This window comes from Phyllobates terribilis, unplaced genomic scaffold (genome assembly GCF_046119375.1).
Source record: "Phyllobates terribilis strain yellow unplaced genomic scaffold, ASM4611937v1 Scaffold_29__1_contigs__length_15306474, whole genome shotgun sequence".
In the NCBI taxonomy this organism is placed as follows: Eukaryota; Metazoa; Chordata; class Amphibia; order Anura; family Dendrobatidae; genus Phyllobates; species Phyllobates terribilis.
In genome coordinates, this window is record NW_027362789.1 from 7,352,994 (window position 1) to 7,370,389 (window position 17,396).

Here is a 17,396-nt window from a genome sequence, read left to right on the forward strand (position 1 = left end):
GTGCATGGGAATACACCTCCCGAAATAACACAGTGGATTTGACTTTGATACTCTGCTGTCATTTGATGGTGATGAGAAGTCTGACCCAATCCAGCCCTTGTTCATTTTGATAAGGGTCAGCTTGTCAGCATTGTCAGTTGATAGGCGAGTGCGCTTATCAGTTATAATTCCCCCAGTGGCACTAAAAACACACTCCGATAACACGCTAGCGGCAGGGCAGGCCTGGACCTCCAAGGTGTACAGAGCGAGTTCATTCCAAGTGTCCAGCTTGGATACCCAATAATTAAAAGGCACAGAGGAATCATGGGGGACGCTGGTACGGTCGGCAAGGTACTCCCTCACCATCTTTTGAAACTTTCCACTCTTTGCGAGAGTGCCCCGCGCCTCAGGGCCTGTAAGCTGGGTGGGTCTCAGAAAACTGTCCCAGAACGTTGACAGTGTTCCCCTACCTCTGCTGCATTGGAGTTGCGTCTCTCTCGCCTGTACGCCTTGGTTGGTCAACGAACTGTGACCTCTGCCGCTAGCGTGTTCAGATAGGAATTTTTTTAACAGTTCTGCAGCAAGGGCCTTCTGGTACTTCCACATTTTTGTAGACCTCTCCACCTCAGGAATAAGAGAGTGAAAGTTCTCCTTGTAGCGGGGGTCTAAAAGTGTCACCAACCAGTAATCGCTGTTACCCAACATTTTCACAACACGAGGGTCACGGTTAAGGCAGCGTAACATAAAGTCAGCCATGCGTGCCAGACTGGTAACGGGCAAGACTTCCGTGTCCTCACCAAGATGACGACTGACCATGCTCTCCTCTTCCTCCTCCCCCCTGTCCTCGGGCCACCCACGCTGAACCGACTGTATGACAGTTGTACAGGTACTACCGTCTACAGCGCATGATACCAGCTCCTGTTCCTCCTCCTCCTATCCCTCATTGTTCCCCAATGCACGTTGGGATGAGATGAGGCTGGGCTGTGTGTAATCGCCCGCTACGGCTTCTTGATCCATCTCATCATACTCTGGCTGCAATGCCTCCTCTTTAATTCTCTTCAGAGAGCGTTGCAAAAGACAGACAAGTGGGATGCTGACGCTAATGATGGCGTCATCGCCACTCACCATCTTGGTGACCTCCTCAAAGCTTGTCAGGATGGTACATATGTCAGACATCCAGGTCCACTCCTGAGGTCTTATGTGTGGAGTCTGACCTGAATATCGACGGCCTTGTTGCAGCTGGTACTCCACAACTGCTCTCTTCTGCTCACAAATCCTTTGCAACATGTGGAGGGTAGAGTTCCAACGTGTGGGGACATCACACACCAATCGGTGTGCCGGAAGCTGCAAACGCTGCTGCAACACAGCAAGGGCGGACGAAGCTGTAGCCGACTTCCAAAAATGAGCTGACAGGCGGCGTACTTTGACGAGCAGATCTGGCAACTCGGGGTACGTTTTAAGAAACCGCTGAACCACGAGGTTAAGCACATGAGCCAGGCATGGTACGTGTGTGATCTCACCTCGCCTCAGAGCCGCCACTAGGTTACGGCCATTGTCACACACGACCATGCCTGGATGTAGGTTCAGCGGTCTCAGCCACAGATCTGCCTGCTCTTTCACAGCTGTCCACAACTCGCAAGCAGTGTGAGGTTTATCACCTAAGCTTATGAGTTTCAGCACAGCCTGTTGCCGCTTGGCTGAGGCAGTACTGCAGTGCTTCCAGCTTGTAACTGATGTGGTGATATCTGAGATGGAGGCTGAACATGAGGAGGAGGATGATACGCAGGAGCTGTACACTGTGGGGGGCAACTCTGACTGACATAGGGCCCGCAATCCTTGGTGTGGGGAGGATGGGTTCCGTCCCAAGGTCCGACTGGGTCCCAGCTTCCACTATGTTTACCCAGTGTACCGTCAGGGAGATGTACCGTCCCTGGCCACAAGCACTTGTCCACGTGTCCGTTGTCAGGTGGACTCTCCCAGTAACTGCGTTGTTGAGGGCACGGCAGATGTTTTGGGACACGTCCTTGTGTAGTGCGGGGATGGCACACCGGGCAAAATAGTGTCGGCTAGGGACCGAGTACCGAGGGACAGCCACCGCCATAAGGTTGTGGAAGGATTCCATCTCCACCAGCCTAAAAGGCAGCATTTCCAACGCAAGCAGTCGTGAAATGTGCGTATTTAGGACTGTGGCCTGTGGGGCGTTGGCTGCGAATTTGCACTTTCGTTCAAAGCTCTGGGATATGGACAATTGAACGCTGCGGTGGGACGTGGACGTTGATGCTGTTTCTTGAGAAACTGCCATAACAAGTGAAGACTGAGAGGAGGGGGCATCTTTACATGCAGTATGGACAGGGGATTGCCTTGCACGCACAACAGGGGGTTCTATTACGCGCACAACAACGGAAGAAGCAGTGGTGACACCTGCTAACGCTGGTTGTGGACCCTAGGGTTCGCCCCACAAAGTCGGGTGCTTTGCTGCCATGTGCCTGATCATGCTGGTGGTGGTCAAGCTGATAGTTTTGTCACCCCTGCTGATGCTGGCATGGCAGGTGGTACAAATGGCCTTTTTGGGGTTATCAGCAGAGTCTTTAAAAAAATTCCAGACTCTGGAAGACCTACCGCTTGTACTGGCAACGTCCCTCGTGTTGGTGTTACGGAGAACTGTTGTTCGCCCTCTTTGTGCGGCCACCACACTTCTTCTTCCTGCCTGTTGGGGTACTCTGCCCCCCCCCCCCCCGTGTGCTGCTGGCCTCGCTCTGCGTGTCCTCCTGCCACGTTGGGTCAGTTACTAGATCATCCACCACCTCCTCCTCTTCCACTTGCGCACCACGACCCTCCTCCTCACTTCATGGCAATTATGTCTCGTCATCGTCCACCTCTTGTGACAAATTGCCAGCGTCGACTTTCTCTGGCCGTGCCTGTTTAAATATTTGGGCATTGCTACATGGGATCTCCTCTTCCACCACTTCTTCAAGCGGAGCAGGCAAGGGGCACAAATATGGAAATGGACCAGTGAACAGCTCTTCAGAGTGTCCAAGTGTGGGATCAGTTGCTGTCTGACGACACTCTGCATGGTGGGAGGAAGGAGCATCAGGGTGAGGAGGAGTATGTGGTCGAGACTACTAAAACTTGACCGTGTGGAAGACAGACCGGAGGTGGTGGTACCCAGGTAGCTGGAAGTATTATCTGCTATCCAATTAATAACCTGTTCACACTGATCAGTTCGCAACACTGGTGTTGTAGTCTGCTTCCCTAGTAATTCGGTCAAGAAGTGGGAGCGAGAAGATGTGGCTGTTGGTTGTGGCACATTTTCACCTTGGCCACAGCCCCGTCCTCTACACGCACCATCACCAGAACGTCCAGTTCCACGTCCCTTTCCACGCGCCTTGCCCATTGTAAAGAAAGTAAAATAGCTTACACTCGCACTATCAATGGAAAAAGGGTAACAAAAAGGAGATTAGAACCGTGGAAAAGGAAAACCACAGTCCTATTTCTCTTGCCTACACTAGAATCTTTTAAACAGATATATTTGTGTCTGAACACAGAGCGAGACACTCAATTTTTTTATTTTTTATGTAAAAAAGGCAAAAAGGTGGATAATACAGAAATTTGAACCGTGGAACTGCGAAACCACAGTTCTAGTTATCTGTCCTACACCAGACTCTTTTAAACAGATACAGTTCTATGAAAAAGTTTGGGCACCCCTATTAATCTTAAGCTTAATGTTTTATAAAAATTGGTGTTTTTGTAACAGCTATTTCAGTTTGATATATGTAATAACTGTTGGACACAGTAATGTTTCTGCCTTGAAATGAGGTTTATTGTACTAACAGAAAATGTGCAATCTGCATTCAAACAAAATTTGACAGGTGCATAAGTATGGGCACCTCACCAGAAAAGTGACATTAATATTTAGTAGATCCTCCTTTTGCAAAAATAACAGCCTCTAGTCGCTTCCTGTAGCTTTTTATGAGTTCCTGGATCCTGGATTAAGGTACTTTTGACCATTCCTCTTTACAAAACAATTCCAGTTCAGTTAAGTTTGATGGTCGCCGAGCATGGACAGCCCTCTTCAAATGATCCCACAGATGTTCAATGATATTCAGGTCTGGGGACTGGGATGGCCATTCCAGAACATTGTAATTGTTCCTCTGCATGAATGCCTGAGTAGATTTGGAGCGGTATTTTGGATCATTGTCTTGCTGAAAGATCCATCCCCTGCGTAACTTCAACTTTGTCACTGATTCTTGAACATTATTGTCAAGAATCTGCTGATACTGAGTGGAATCCATGCGTCCCTCAACTTTAACAAGATTCCCGGTGCCGGCATTGGCCACACAGCCCCAAAGTATGATGGAACCTCCACCAAATTTTACTGTGGGTAGCAAGTGTTTTTCTTGGAATGCTGTGTTTTTTTGCCGCCATGCATAACGCCTTTTTGTATGACCAAACAACACAATCTTGGTTTCATCAGTCCACAGGACCTTCTTCCAAAAAGAAATTGGCTTCTCCAAATGTGCTTTTGCATACCTCAGCCGACTCTGTTTGTGGCGTGCTTGCAGCATCGGCTTCTTTCGCATCACTCTCCCATACAGCTTCTCCTTGTGCAAAGTGCGTTGTATAGTTGACCGATGCACAGTGACACCATCTGCAGCAAGTTGATGCTGCAGCTCTCTGGAAGTGGTCTGAGGATTGTCCTTGACTGATCTCACCATTCTTCTTCTCTGCCTTTCTGATGTTTTTCTTGGCCTGCCACTTCTGGCCTTAACAAGAACTGTCCCTGTGTTCTTCCATTTCCTTACTATGTTCCTCACAGTGGAAACTGACAGGTTAAATCTCTGAGACAGCTTTTTGTATCCTTCCCCTGAACAACTATGTTGAATAATCTTTGTTTTCAGATCATTTGACAGTTGTTTTGAGGAGCCCATGATGCCACTCTTCAGAGGAGATTCAAACAGGAGAACAACTTGCAAGTGGCCACTTTAAGTAGCTTTTCTCATGATTGCATACACCTGGCTATGAAGTTCAAAGCTCAATGAGGTTACAAAACCAAAAATAGTGCTTTAATACGTCAGTAAAAAGTAGGTAGTAGTATTTAAAACAAGAAAATGATAAGGGTGCACATACTTATGCACCTGTCAAAGTTTGTTTGAATGCAGATTGCACATTTTCTGTTAGTACAATAAACCTCATTTCAAGGCAGAAACATTACTGTGTCCAACAGTTATTACATATATTAAACTGAAATGGCTGTTGCAAAAACACCAATTTTTATAAAGCATTAAGATTAATAGGGGTGCCCAAACTTTTTCATATAACTGTATATTGGTGTCTGAATACTCACAGACACACTCAATTTTTTTTTTTTGGGGGGGGGGAATACCAAAAGGTTAATAAGACGGGTATTTGTACAGTCTGACTGAGGGAAAAAAAAATACAGGATTTAGATGAAAAAAGAAAAAAGGATTTTTCCTGGCCCCTGAGACCGGGGGATAAGTCTCGCAATTTGACCACAGGAGCACACAGGACTGTAATGCAGCGTTTGCTGGTATAACCACTGCGTCTCCTATACAGCCTGCCTGCCTGATATCTGGGATGGATATTAGTCCTGAGAAGGACCGTTTGTTTGATTTGGCAGGCTTTAGAGACACTACATTAACTATTTCGCAGTATAAATCTCTCCCTAGCTCAGCAGCACTCTCCCTACACTGTCTGATCCGGAGCGACTGTGTCCAAGATGGCGGCGCCCAGTTTTAAATACTCGAGGTGATGCTGTGTGGCCAGCCAATCACTGTAATGCCCACAAAGAACATGGCGGCGGCATTACAGTGACTGGCTGGCAATCCCTGCATGTTCATTGGCTCTGTGAAGAGTTCCAAACGTGCAGGGCGGAGACCCGAGCTCCCGCCCGAGTAACCCGGAAATACTCGGTGCTCGCCGAACATCCCGAGTAGTGAGATGCTCGGGCGAGTACCGAGCAGTGTCGAGCATGCTCGCTCAACGCTAGTCCCTACAAGACCAGGTCCAGTCTTTCTGGCCAAACTTCACTTTTATGATCGACATTAAATGTGCAGTAAGGGCCAAGTGTGAATTTCTCTACAATAACAACAGAGTCTCCCTTTATCCTGACTTTTCAATTTCTTTTAAAATGAACTAACTTCAAACAAGATTGCGATAAACTACATAAAAAAAATTACACCTGTGCCATGATATATCTCTAAGCTGTGCGTGGCTGATGGCTGTAATATACATTTATTCACGCCTGCAGGAGATGTGTTGGCTCGAGCCCTGGTTTCATGGATTCACTCCACGTCATAAATTCCATTATGTTTTCAATCCTAAGGAATTCAGATTACTGCACAATCTCTCCTGAAATGGGGGCGCTAATACTTTCTCTACTCTCCTGGTCAGGACTCATAGTAGCTCCAATGGTCCACCATAAATGAGTGCAACTCCATTTAGAAGTGGAAAATGAACTTCGGGACTCCAATAAATGAAATTTTCAAATGCTTTATTGAATAAGAAATATACCCCTCTTGTAAACAGAGCATAAGCCCAGAGCATGGGTCAACGTTTCCACCTTTTTACCGGTCTTTTTCAAGGCAAATCCATCACTAAACAAAACACACCAAAATTAATACAGGTATAACAGATATGGCAGGTTCTGCCTATTATAGGCTACAGAATATTATAGTGACAATTCCTAGAACCCCACCAAAAAGATAAATATAGAGGTAGAGGAGTGGTATCAGAAGGATAAGCCAGGTGGACAATAGATCCTAGATAAGGTCCAACAGGGCCGCGTGATATAGACAGAAACTATTAGTTATATATTGAGTTAATATTGCCTATTATGGCCACAAGAAATCCTGAATAAAGCAGGGTTGAAATCAGTGTTCGTGAAGGGAGCTCTGTTGCGTCCTAATTTAGCAAGCATGTATAAATAAGTACAGTGAGAGACTCAAAGCAACATCATCATAATATAATAAAATTCTATAATCGCCAATGGCAAAACTGGAACAATAAACCCCATGTATAATGGAGATCTCATACCTGTGCAGGGTGATAGTGGAAAGACCGTTCTGGTAAGTGGTATAAGGGGGTTGGAGGAGTCCCCTCCTTAAATACCGCGCTGTGCTCTACCTCATTGGTGATTTTAGTGTGGGCGCGCTCCCCAGCATGAGAGTGTAGCCGATTACTGTGTGAAGGACCTGCGGGTCACATGTGCGGGAACTTCCTGTCACATGGTACGGAGCTTCCGATTCGGTGGAACGCATTGTGGTTCACAGCTCTCCAGAAAGGAAGTGTTGTATTAGTATCAAGCTATGAGATGGAGAATGTGTGTTCAGTCACCATTAGGTCCAACAAGGATTATAGGAGAGCGTACTATATTCCCCCAGATGGTAGATATTTCAAATGGAGATAAATAACTATATCATAATCCAATTGTGATAGGGTAGTGATGTTCCATAGGTGAACTACGTTCCTAGAGCACGGTAAAAGAGGATGGTGCTAATGGGTGACCTAAAATAAAAAGGAGAAATAATAAGTGGCACTTCAGAACATGAGAATCAACAAGTAATCTGGACAATGTACCAATAAATAGCTTAATAGACATGGAATATCATATGATCATATGGAATACATATAGAAAACAAAACACCAAGGGAGAATTGCTCTAAAACTGTATTTCATACTCCCTGTTAATAAGACCTTTGGGATGTAGGGTCTGAAGCGTGTGTATCCAGAAGGATTCACATTCCTTCAACCTTTTAATGCGATTACCCCCTCTACTGTTTAACGGTACATGGTCTGTGACCTCATACCTCAATTCTGCGACTGTATGGGACATGGCACTGAAATGGGCTTGTATGGGCAACATGGTACTTCCACACTTAATGGTCAATTTATGTTGTGAAATGCGGTCTCTGATATGTTGGGTAGTCTCACCAACATATCAGAGACCGCAAGGACACTTAATCAGGTACACTACATATGTAGAATCGCAAGTGAAATATTCCCGAATGGGGTATCTCTTCCCTGATAGGGGATGTGTAAATGAGTCGCCCTTCATTACATTAGAGCACTGAAGACATCCTTGACATGGGAAGGTACCCCGACGTGGTGTCATCAAAGTGTGTTGTACCAGTCCTCTTTTAGTAGAGCCCACATCGGCTCTAACAAGATGGTCACGAATATTATGTGGGCGTTTGTTGCACAGTAAGGGTTTGTTGGCAAATTCCGGTATAGAGGGATACGATTGCATTAATAGTGACCAGTGTCGTTGAATACATTGGTAGATCGCCCCTCCAAAGGGGTGATGGGTGTTTACGAATGCTATTCTTTTAGTCTGTTCGTGAGATGGGGAACGTGGGGTATTAGATTTCAGAATATGATCAGGATAACCACGCTGAAGAAACTTCTGGTCCATTTCCCTATGTCTGATACTCCTAATCTCGCTATTTGAAACGATACGTTCGACCCTACAGTGTTGTGATTTGGGGAGAGCTCTTTTTATATGACGTGGGTGACAACTGGAATACAACAGCAAGCTGTTTTTGTCAGTGGGCTTGACATAGAGGTCACTCTCGAGTGAGCCAGTCTCGGTCAGGGTGATCAGGGTATTTAGGAAATGGATTGAACATGGATTATGAAGTATTGTGAATGTTAGATTGGGGACACAAGTGTTGAGGTATCCTAAAAAAGTGAAAAGCTCACTGTCAGTGTCTGTCCAAATGAAGAAAATATCGTAGATAAAACGTTTCCAATATTTCTGAAAAAAATCATGTGTGTAGACATAGACATCCTCAAAGTCTGCCATGAAGATGTTAGCATAAGGGGGCGCTGCGTTTGAGCCCATTGCTGTCCCCCTCTTTTGAAAATAAAATTGATCCTCAAAGAGGAAATCATTTTTTGCCAGGATCAGCATAAGAATGTCAACTTAGAAGCGAATTTCTGCCAATGTTAGTTGAGTACGAGTATTAAGAAAATTGGAAGTGGCTGTGATGCCGTCGTGATGGTCAATACTCTTATACAAACCATTTACATCCATGGTTACTAGAAAAATATTTCTGGGGATGTGGTCCAATTCCCTAGAGATGTAAGAAAATTACTTGTATCTTTAATATACGAAGGAATTTTTGGGATGTGTGGTGTCAGAATTTTCTTGAGCGTAATGACAAGTGGTGATAAAATAGTCAGTAGAGGCAACGATAGGCCTACCAGGTGGTGTGAGTAAATTCTTATGTATCTTAGGCAACGTATAAAAAAACTGGTGTAGTTGGATGATTGTTGACCAAAAATTCAGAGTTTAGGGGCAATAGTGCCTTTCTTTGCATGGTAGGAAAACAGTCTAGTAATTAGATCTGCTATCTGTGATGTGGGATTGAAAGGAATTGCAGAGTAGGTCTCATTGTCCGTCAACTGGGATTTGATCTCCGAAATATAATAGGCTCGGTCCATAACGACCACTGCGCCCCCTTTGTTGCCCATACCAGCCCATTTCAGTGCCATGTCCCATACAGTCGCACAATTGAGATATCCAATCATAGACCATGTACCGTTAAACCGTAGAGGGGGTAATCGCATTAAAAGGTTGAAGGAGTGTGAATCTCCGATTTAGTTTGTAGTTCTCCCCTCATACATACATTGTTGTTGGGGATGTAGCATAGAATAAAAAAACAAGTTGTTTTTTTTTATAGGTTCATTCTGTATGATGGTTTCATTGTGGTGGGATCGGCCTGTAACTGGCTGGTAGTGTTTTTAAAAAAAAAAAAAAAAAAGGTCTCCATTGACTCTCCCAGAAGCCTGGGATATAAATTTAAGACACCTCAGCTCTGCAGTATTATAAATAGTTCTCTTTAAAAATTTATTTTTTCTTGAAACTCCATGTGATAGAAAATATTGGCCCTTACGACAATTTAGATGGCCAAGAGCCACCGAGCCGCATATTCTAATTACTCCAGAGAGGTTTCACCACTAGTTACTCATTTTTTTACTGATGAAGACCGTTGACTTTCATTATTTCTGTAGATGTGTTATTGTCTTTAGTCACAGTTTTGCTCATCACCATTTATCCCTTCTACATGGATCTGGACTTACACAGAGACCCCTAGGCTTGGGCCACGGTGTTACCTGGTGTTCTGTGGAGTGAGATGAGAAGAAGAATAGTCAGGTATCCGGGTCAGAACCAAGAGGATAGAGAAAATACAAAATCAGAAGACACAAGAGTAGTCAGTAAACGGGCCGGGATCACAACAGAAACAAATACACAAGCCGGGAGCTGAGCACAGAGGACTGAACCAGAGGAGAACAAGGCTGTATATGGCAGCTTCCAGCAATATGCTTCCAGCTTTAGTAGGGTGCAGATTACTCCAGCTGGACAGCACACACCCATACTGCTAGACTGGATAGTACTACTGGTCCCAGCAACCCTAATCTTAGTGGCTGGACAGAGCCTGCGCCACCCAGAGCTTCTGGTTCCGACGTCTTCTCCATCACCAGCGCCGCCTGCAGAATGAATAATTAACAGATAAAGTAGCACTCTGTAACGCCAAGCATGCAAACATGAAATATATGAAATATGAATAGCATTACTGCTGTAGAAAATAAAAATAAATGAGAAATCTTAGGGCATAAATAGGCCAATTCATGTGTACCTGGTAGCTGCAATAAGGCGTTTCTCAAAAATAAGTGGTGGTGCCGTCCGGACCGGAAGATTCCAAATAATCAAATAAGAGATAATCAGCCGCACTCATGGAGATATCCCTGCAAATAGATTTATTGTGACAGTCATTCATCACAGTGTTGGGAAATATAATACTTGATGATGAAAAAAGGGATAGGGTTGGTAACGTAACCCAGCATATCAGGGTCTTTCTCAAACATCGCTAGAAGAAGAGAGAGATACAAAATTAGCCGTGCTGTACAAATATACCTGTGGTCCTAAAAATTGGCTATACAGGAATAATATGTACAGAAATCATGGGGAACAAAAACAAAAACCATATTGCCCAAACATATATTCTATGCAACTACATGACACGAAGACCACAAAACAACCAAAAAGAAAACAAAAAAATGAAGTAATAATAGATTCATATAGGGGTAAGAACAATAGGAAGACTAAAAGCAAGAATTTGAGGGCTAAGGACTAGAGCCAAACATATGTGCACATATATATGTACCCAGGGAGGGTTTAGTTAATAGGTGAGACGGATATGTTCTGGAAGGGGGAGGGGGAAAGAAGACATTGAAATGGTACAAACCTAGGTATGGTAATGTCCGAAGTATAAGGAAGTTTTATGCTTGTTAGCAAAAATGTACTGTCCAACCGTGGTACGGTGAAGGCTGTTGGAAAAGACATAAAAGTAGCTGAGATGTAATCAGTAGTATAAAGGAAAAGTGGACACCGGGAGTAATACTGACCATATGGAGCATTGTCCAGGGGAGTTGGTGTGGAGCGCTGTGTGCACTTGCGGTGGTGCTCTGGCGCCATTGGTGTCAGTGGGAACGTGTATATACGCGCTTAGCTCGGTACTTCCGGTGTCAAAGCACCGGAAGTGACCCAGGACTGAGAGCCAGAGCGAGGCTTCAGACGCAGTGTGTACCGAGCTAAGCGCATATATACACTCCCCCACTGACACCAATGGCACCACAGCAAACGCACACAGCGCTCCACACTAACTCCCCTGGACAACGCTCCATATGGTCAGTATTATTATACAATATGGTTTTTGTTTTGTTTTTGTTCCCCATGATTTCCGTATATATCATTCATGTATAGTCAGTTTTTAGGACCTCGTGTATATTTGTACAGCACAGCTAATTTTGTATATATCTCTTATTCTAGCGATGTTTCAGAAAGACCCTGATAGGGCTGAAACGTAACCCAGCATATGGCTTTCTTCTGTCACAATAAATCTATTACCAAGGCTATCTCCATGAGTGCGCCTGATTATCTCTTATTTGGTGACTGAAGCAGACATCGCAGGTGCAGATCCCAGAGGAGATGGGACACAATATTTGTAGAAGCCCTAATATAATAAAACTAGATGGTGGCCCGATTCTAACGCATCGGGTATTCTAGAATATGTATGCGGCCGACCGGGCGCAATTAGCAGAGCGTTGTTTAAATTTGGCGCCAAAATCGCTGATTGGTCGCGTTCGGCAACCGCGACCAATCAGCAAAGCGGTGTTTAAATTTGGCGGCAATATCAGTGATTGGTCGCGGGCAGGGGCCACGACCAATCAGCGAACCGTGTTAGTGAGGAGTGGAGAGCGTGTTTAAATTTGGCAACAAAATCGCTGATTAGTCGCGACCAATCAGCAGAACGGTGTTTAAATTGCGATTTAAACACCGTTTAAATTGCGATTTAAACGGTGTTTAAATCGCTCTGCTGATTGGTCGCGGCCGCGACCAATCAGCAAAGCGATGCAGAGCGGGGTTTAAATTTGGCGCAAAATTTAAACAACGCTCTGCTGATTGGTCGCGGCCGTCAGCCGCGACTAATCAGCGATTTTGGGGCCAAATTTAAACATCGCTCTGCTGATTGGTCGCGGCCTCGACCAATCAGCAGAGCGGTGTTTAAATTTGGCGCCAATCTCGGTGATTGGTCGCGGGCGGCGGCCGCGACCAATCAGCAAACCGTGTTAGTGAGGACTGGAGAGCATGTTTAAATTTGGCACCAAAATCGTTGATTAGTCTCGACCGCGACCAATCAGCAAAGAGGTGTTTAAATTTGGCGACAATACTGCTGATTGGTCGCGGCCGGCGACCGCGACCAATCAGCAGAGCGATGCAGAGCGGGGTTTAAATTTGGCGCCAAAATCGCTGATTGGTCGCGGCCGGCGGCCTCAACCAATCAGCAGAGCGGGGTTTAAATTTGGCGCCAATAATGCTGATGGGTCGCGACCGCGACCAATCAGCAGAGCGGGGTTTAAATTTGGCGCCAATCAGCAAACCGTGTTAGTGAGGAATGGAGAGCGTGTTTAAATTTGGCACAAAAAACGCAGATTGGTTGCGGCCGGTGGTTGCGACCAATCAGCAGAGTGAGGTTTAAATTTTGCGCCAATGCTGCTGATTGATCTCGGCCTGCGACCGCGATTAATCAGCAGAGCGGTGTTTAAATTTGGCGCCAAAATCGCTGATTGGTCGCAGCTGGAGTCCGCGACCAATCAGCAGAGCGTTGTTTAAATTTGGCGCCAATCTCGCTGATTGGACGCATCTGGCGTCCGCAACCAATTAGCGGAGCGTTGTTTAAATTTGGCGCCAAGCTCGCTGATTGGTCGCGGCTGGCATCCGCGACCAATTAGCACAGCAGTGTTTAAATGTGGCGGTAAGATCGGTGATTGGTATTGGCCGCTATTTAAATGTGGCGCCCAAATCGGTGTTTAACTTTAGCACCAAGATCACTGATTGGTCGAGTGCGGAGAGCGCGACCAATCAGCGAATCGTATTGGTGAGGAGCGGGGAGCGGAATCGTATTAGTGAGGACCGGGGTGCGCCGCTGCCTGTGCAGGTACTTCCGCTGCGAGAACCCGGGACATGAGCGGGCGCTCGCAGCAGAAGTATCCCCTCCCGCAGCACCGCTCCCCGGTCCTCCCTTCACACCCTAGACACTGATGTCCCCACAGTATCCGCATGGTGTTACAAAGGTCCGGACATTTGTGTTAAAAATCGCTGATTGTTCGCTGACGCTGCCAGCGACCAATCACCGATTTGGGCGCCAAATTTAAATATCGGCCACGACCAATCACCGATCTTGGCTCCACATTTAAACACCGCTGTGCTGATTGGTCGCCGACGCTATGCGCGACCAATCACCGATTTTGGCGGCACATTTAAATAGCGTCCGCGACCAATCAGTACAGCGGTGTTTAAATGTGGAGCCAAGATCGGTGATTGGTCGCGGCCGATATTTAAATTTGGCGCCCAAATCGGTGATTGGTCGCGGGCAGCGCCTGCGACCAATCAGCGATTTTTAACACAAATGTCCGGACCTTTGTAACACCATGCGGATACTGTGGGGACATCAGCGTCTAGGGTATGAAGGGAGGACCGGGGAGCGGCGCTGCGGGTCGGGATACTTCTGCTGCGAGCGCCCGCTCATGTCCCGGGTTCTCAGAGCGGAAGTATCCGCACAGGCAGTTCCGCTGACATCCATGTGGCTAGGATGTGAAGGGAGGACCGCGGAGCGGCGCTGACATCCAATTGGTCACGGCAGCTATTTAAATCTGCCGCACAAATCGGTGATTGGTCGCAGTCTTGGCCCGCGACCAATCACTGATCTTGCGGCCAAAGTTAAACACTACTGTGCTGATTGGTCACGGGCGCTGCCTGCGACCAATCACCGATTTGGGCGCCAAATTTAAATATCGGCCGCGACCAATCACCAATCTTGGCTCCACATTTAAACACCGCTGTGCTGATTGGTCGCGGACGATATTTAAATTTGGCACCCAAATCGGTGATTGGTCGCGGGCAGCGCCAGCGACCAATCAGCGATTTTTAACACAAATGTCCGGACCTTTGTAACACCAGGCGGATACTGTGGGGACATCAGCGGCTAGGGAGTCAAGGGAGGACCGGGGAGCGGCGCTGCGGGTCGGGATACTTCTGCTGCGAGCGCCCGCTCATGTCCCTGGTTCTCGCAGTAGAAGTATCCGCACAGGCAGCGCCGCTGACATCCATGAGGCTAGGGTGTAAAGGGGGGACCGGGGAGCGGCGCTGACATCCATGCGGCTAGGGTGTGAAGGGAGGACCGGGGAGCGGCGCTGACATCCAATTGGTCGCGGCCGCTATTTAAATCTGCCGCACAAATCGGTGATTGGTCGCTGTCTTGGCCCGCGACCAATCACTGATCTTGTCGCCAAAGTTAAACACTACTGTGCTGATTGCTCGCGGTCAGCGTCCGCGACCAATCACCGATTTGGGCGCCAAATTTAAATATTGGCCGCGACCAATCACCGATCTTGGCTCCACATTTAAACACCGCTGTGCTGATTGGTCGCGGCCGATATTTAAATGTGGCGCCCAAATCGGTGATTGGTCACGGGCAGCGTCCGCGACCAATCAGCACAGCGGTGTTTAACTTTTGCGGTAAGATGAGTGATTGGTCGGGTCCGAAGACCGCAACCAATCATCGAATCGTCTTGGTGAGGACCGAGGAGCGGCGCTGCCTGTGCGGGTACTTCCGCTGCGAGAACCCGGGACATGAGCGGGCGCTCGCAGCAGAAGTATCCCCACCCGCAGCGCCGCTCCCCGGTCCTCCCTTCCGCATGGAGGTCGGCGGCGCCGGCGGTCCTTCCGCTGCTACCGGCCGGGAGATGAGCACCTCGCGCCGCTCATCTTCCGGCTGCATCTCCGTCCCGCAGATGGGTCCGGCGGTCGAGGTCCTTCTGCTGCTAGCGGCCGGGAGATGAGCGCCTCGCGCCGGTCATCTCCCGGCTGCATCGCCGCTGAGCTCCGTCCCGCAGATGAGCCGCTAACGGCCGCCATCTTTTTTCAGAAATCCCGCGGCTCTGATTGGCCGCTGCCGGACCAATGAGCGACGCGGGATTTCCTGGACAGACAGACAGACAGACAGATAGACAGACAGACAGACAGACAGACAGACGGGATAAGTCAATTATATATATAGATGTCAGAAAATCAGCAGTAGAAATCCCCATATAATGACTACATTTTGGAAATGATAACCCTCATTGAATCAATCTTTAGAAGTTGTTACTATTTTGACTCCACAGGCGCTTTCCAGAAATTAACACTCAGTGGATGTTGGAGAGTGAAAATTGCAAATATACCATTTTATTACCCAACACATAGTGCCCAGATTGTGCTCCAGGAGACACACACCGTAAATTAAGTGGGTTCTTCTCACTATAGTAATGCCAAATACATGGATGGTACATGTGGTTTGGACACACACAAGGCTCAGAAGCAAGGGGGAGATTTGACTTTGGGAGAGTGGGTATTGCTGGATTAGTTTATGGAAGCCATGTTGCTTTTCAAGAGCCTTTGAGCCACTAGTGATGTGGAAACCCCTGTTTTTTTCCATTAACAGATGATGGATTTGAGTGGTATTATTTTCGCCTACATAACATTGGTGGCTTTTTATTGCATATTTGGGAGGCAGACTGAACAAAAAGTTGCACACCGTGCTCTACTGGGTCATCCTATGAGGTTTTCTTGGTGAATAATTCAGTATGTTTTCATAACTTACCATTTTAAAGTTTAAGTAGAAATGTTAAAAAATATAAAATTCAAAGATATTTTATTCTAAAATAATAATTGGTTTTATTCTTAGCAGATGACTGTACGAGGAGATCAGAGGGACAGCTGTCATCTTCAATTTTTAAATCTGATAATCGTGTGATCCCACAACAGACAACTGAAGTGAATGCCATTACTCCAGATATACCATCATCCCGTCACAGCAAAGATCTGTCATCTGATCCTTTGAAACAGGTCCTGTCTTCTGATTCATTACCGACCACTAAGGAAAATCAAAGTCGCAAAATAAGCATTAAAAAACGAACTGCTCCTAATTCAAAGAAGCCATTTTCACGTTCAGAATATGGAAATGGTTTTCTCCTCGAAAAGTCTTCTCTTAAACATCAAAAAATTCATGCAGAGAACAGATTTTCTTGTCACAAGTATGGGAAATGTTTTAACCAGAAATCAGATCTTGTTAGACACCAGAGAACTCACACAGGGGAGAAGCCTTTTTCATGTTCAGAATGTGGGAAATGTTTTACACCGAAATCAGATTTGGTTAAGCACCAGAGAATTCACACAGGGGAGAAACCTTTTTCATGTTCAGAATGTGGGAAAAGTTTTAACCGGAAAGCTCATCTTGAAAGACACCAGAGAACCCACACAGGAGAGAAGCCTTTTTCCTGTTCAGAATGTGGGAAATGTTTTACACTGAAAGGGAATCTTGTTATACACCAAAGAACTCACACAGGAGAGAAGCCTTTTTCATGTTCAGAATGTGGGAAATGTTTTAACCTGAAATCAGATTTGGTTAGGCACCAAAAAATTCACACAGGGGAGAAGCCTTTTTCCTGTTCAGAATGTGGGAAATGTTTTAACCGGAAAGCGCATCTTGAAATACACCAGAGAATCCACACAGGAGAGAAGCCTTTTTCATGTTCAGAATGTGAGAAATGTTGTAACCTGAAATCAGATTTGGTTAAGCACCAGAGAATTCACACAGGGGAGAAACCTTTTTCCTGTTCAGAATGTGGGAAATGTTTTAACCGTAAATGCAGTCTTTTTATACACCAGGGAACTCACACAGGAGAGAAGCCCTTTTCATGTTCAGAATGTGGGAAAAGTTTTAACCGGAAAGCGCAACTTGAAATACACCAGAGAACGCACACAGGAGAGAAGCCTTTTTCATGTTCAGAATGTG

The 17,396-nt window shown here is 46.3% G+C and overlaps 1 pseudogene; it reads left to right on the top strand.

Annotated features, from left to right (window-relative positions):
- LOC141178691 (uncharacterized) overlaps window positions 1-17,396 on the top strand; it is a 114,451-nt pseudogene that overhangs the window by 42,086 nt on the left and 54,969 nt on the right.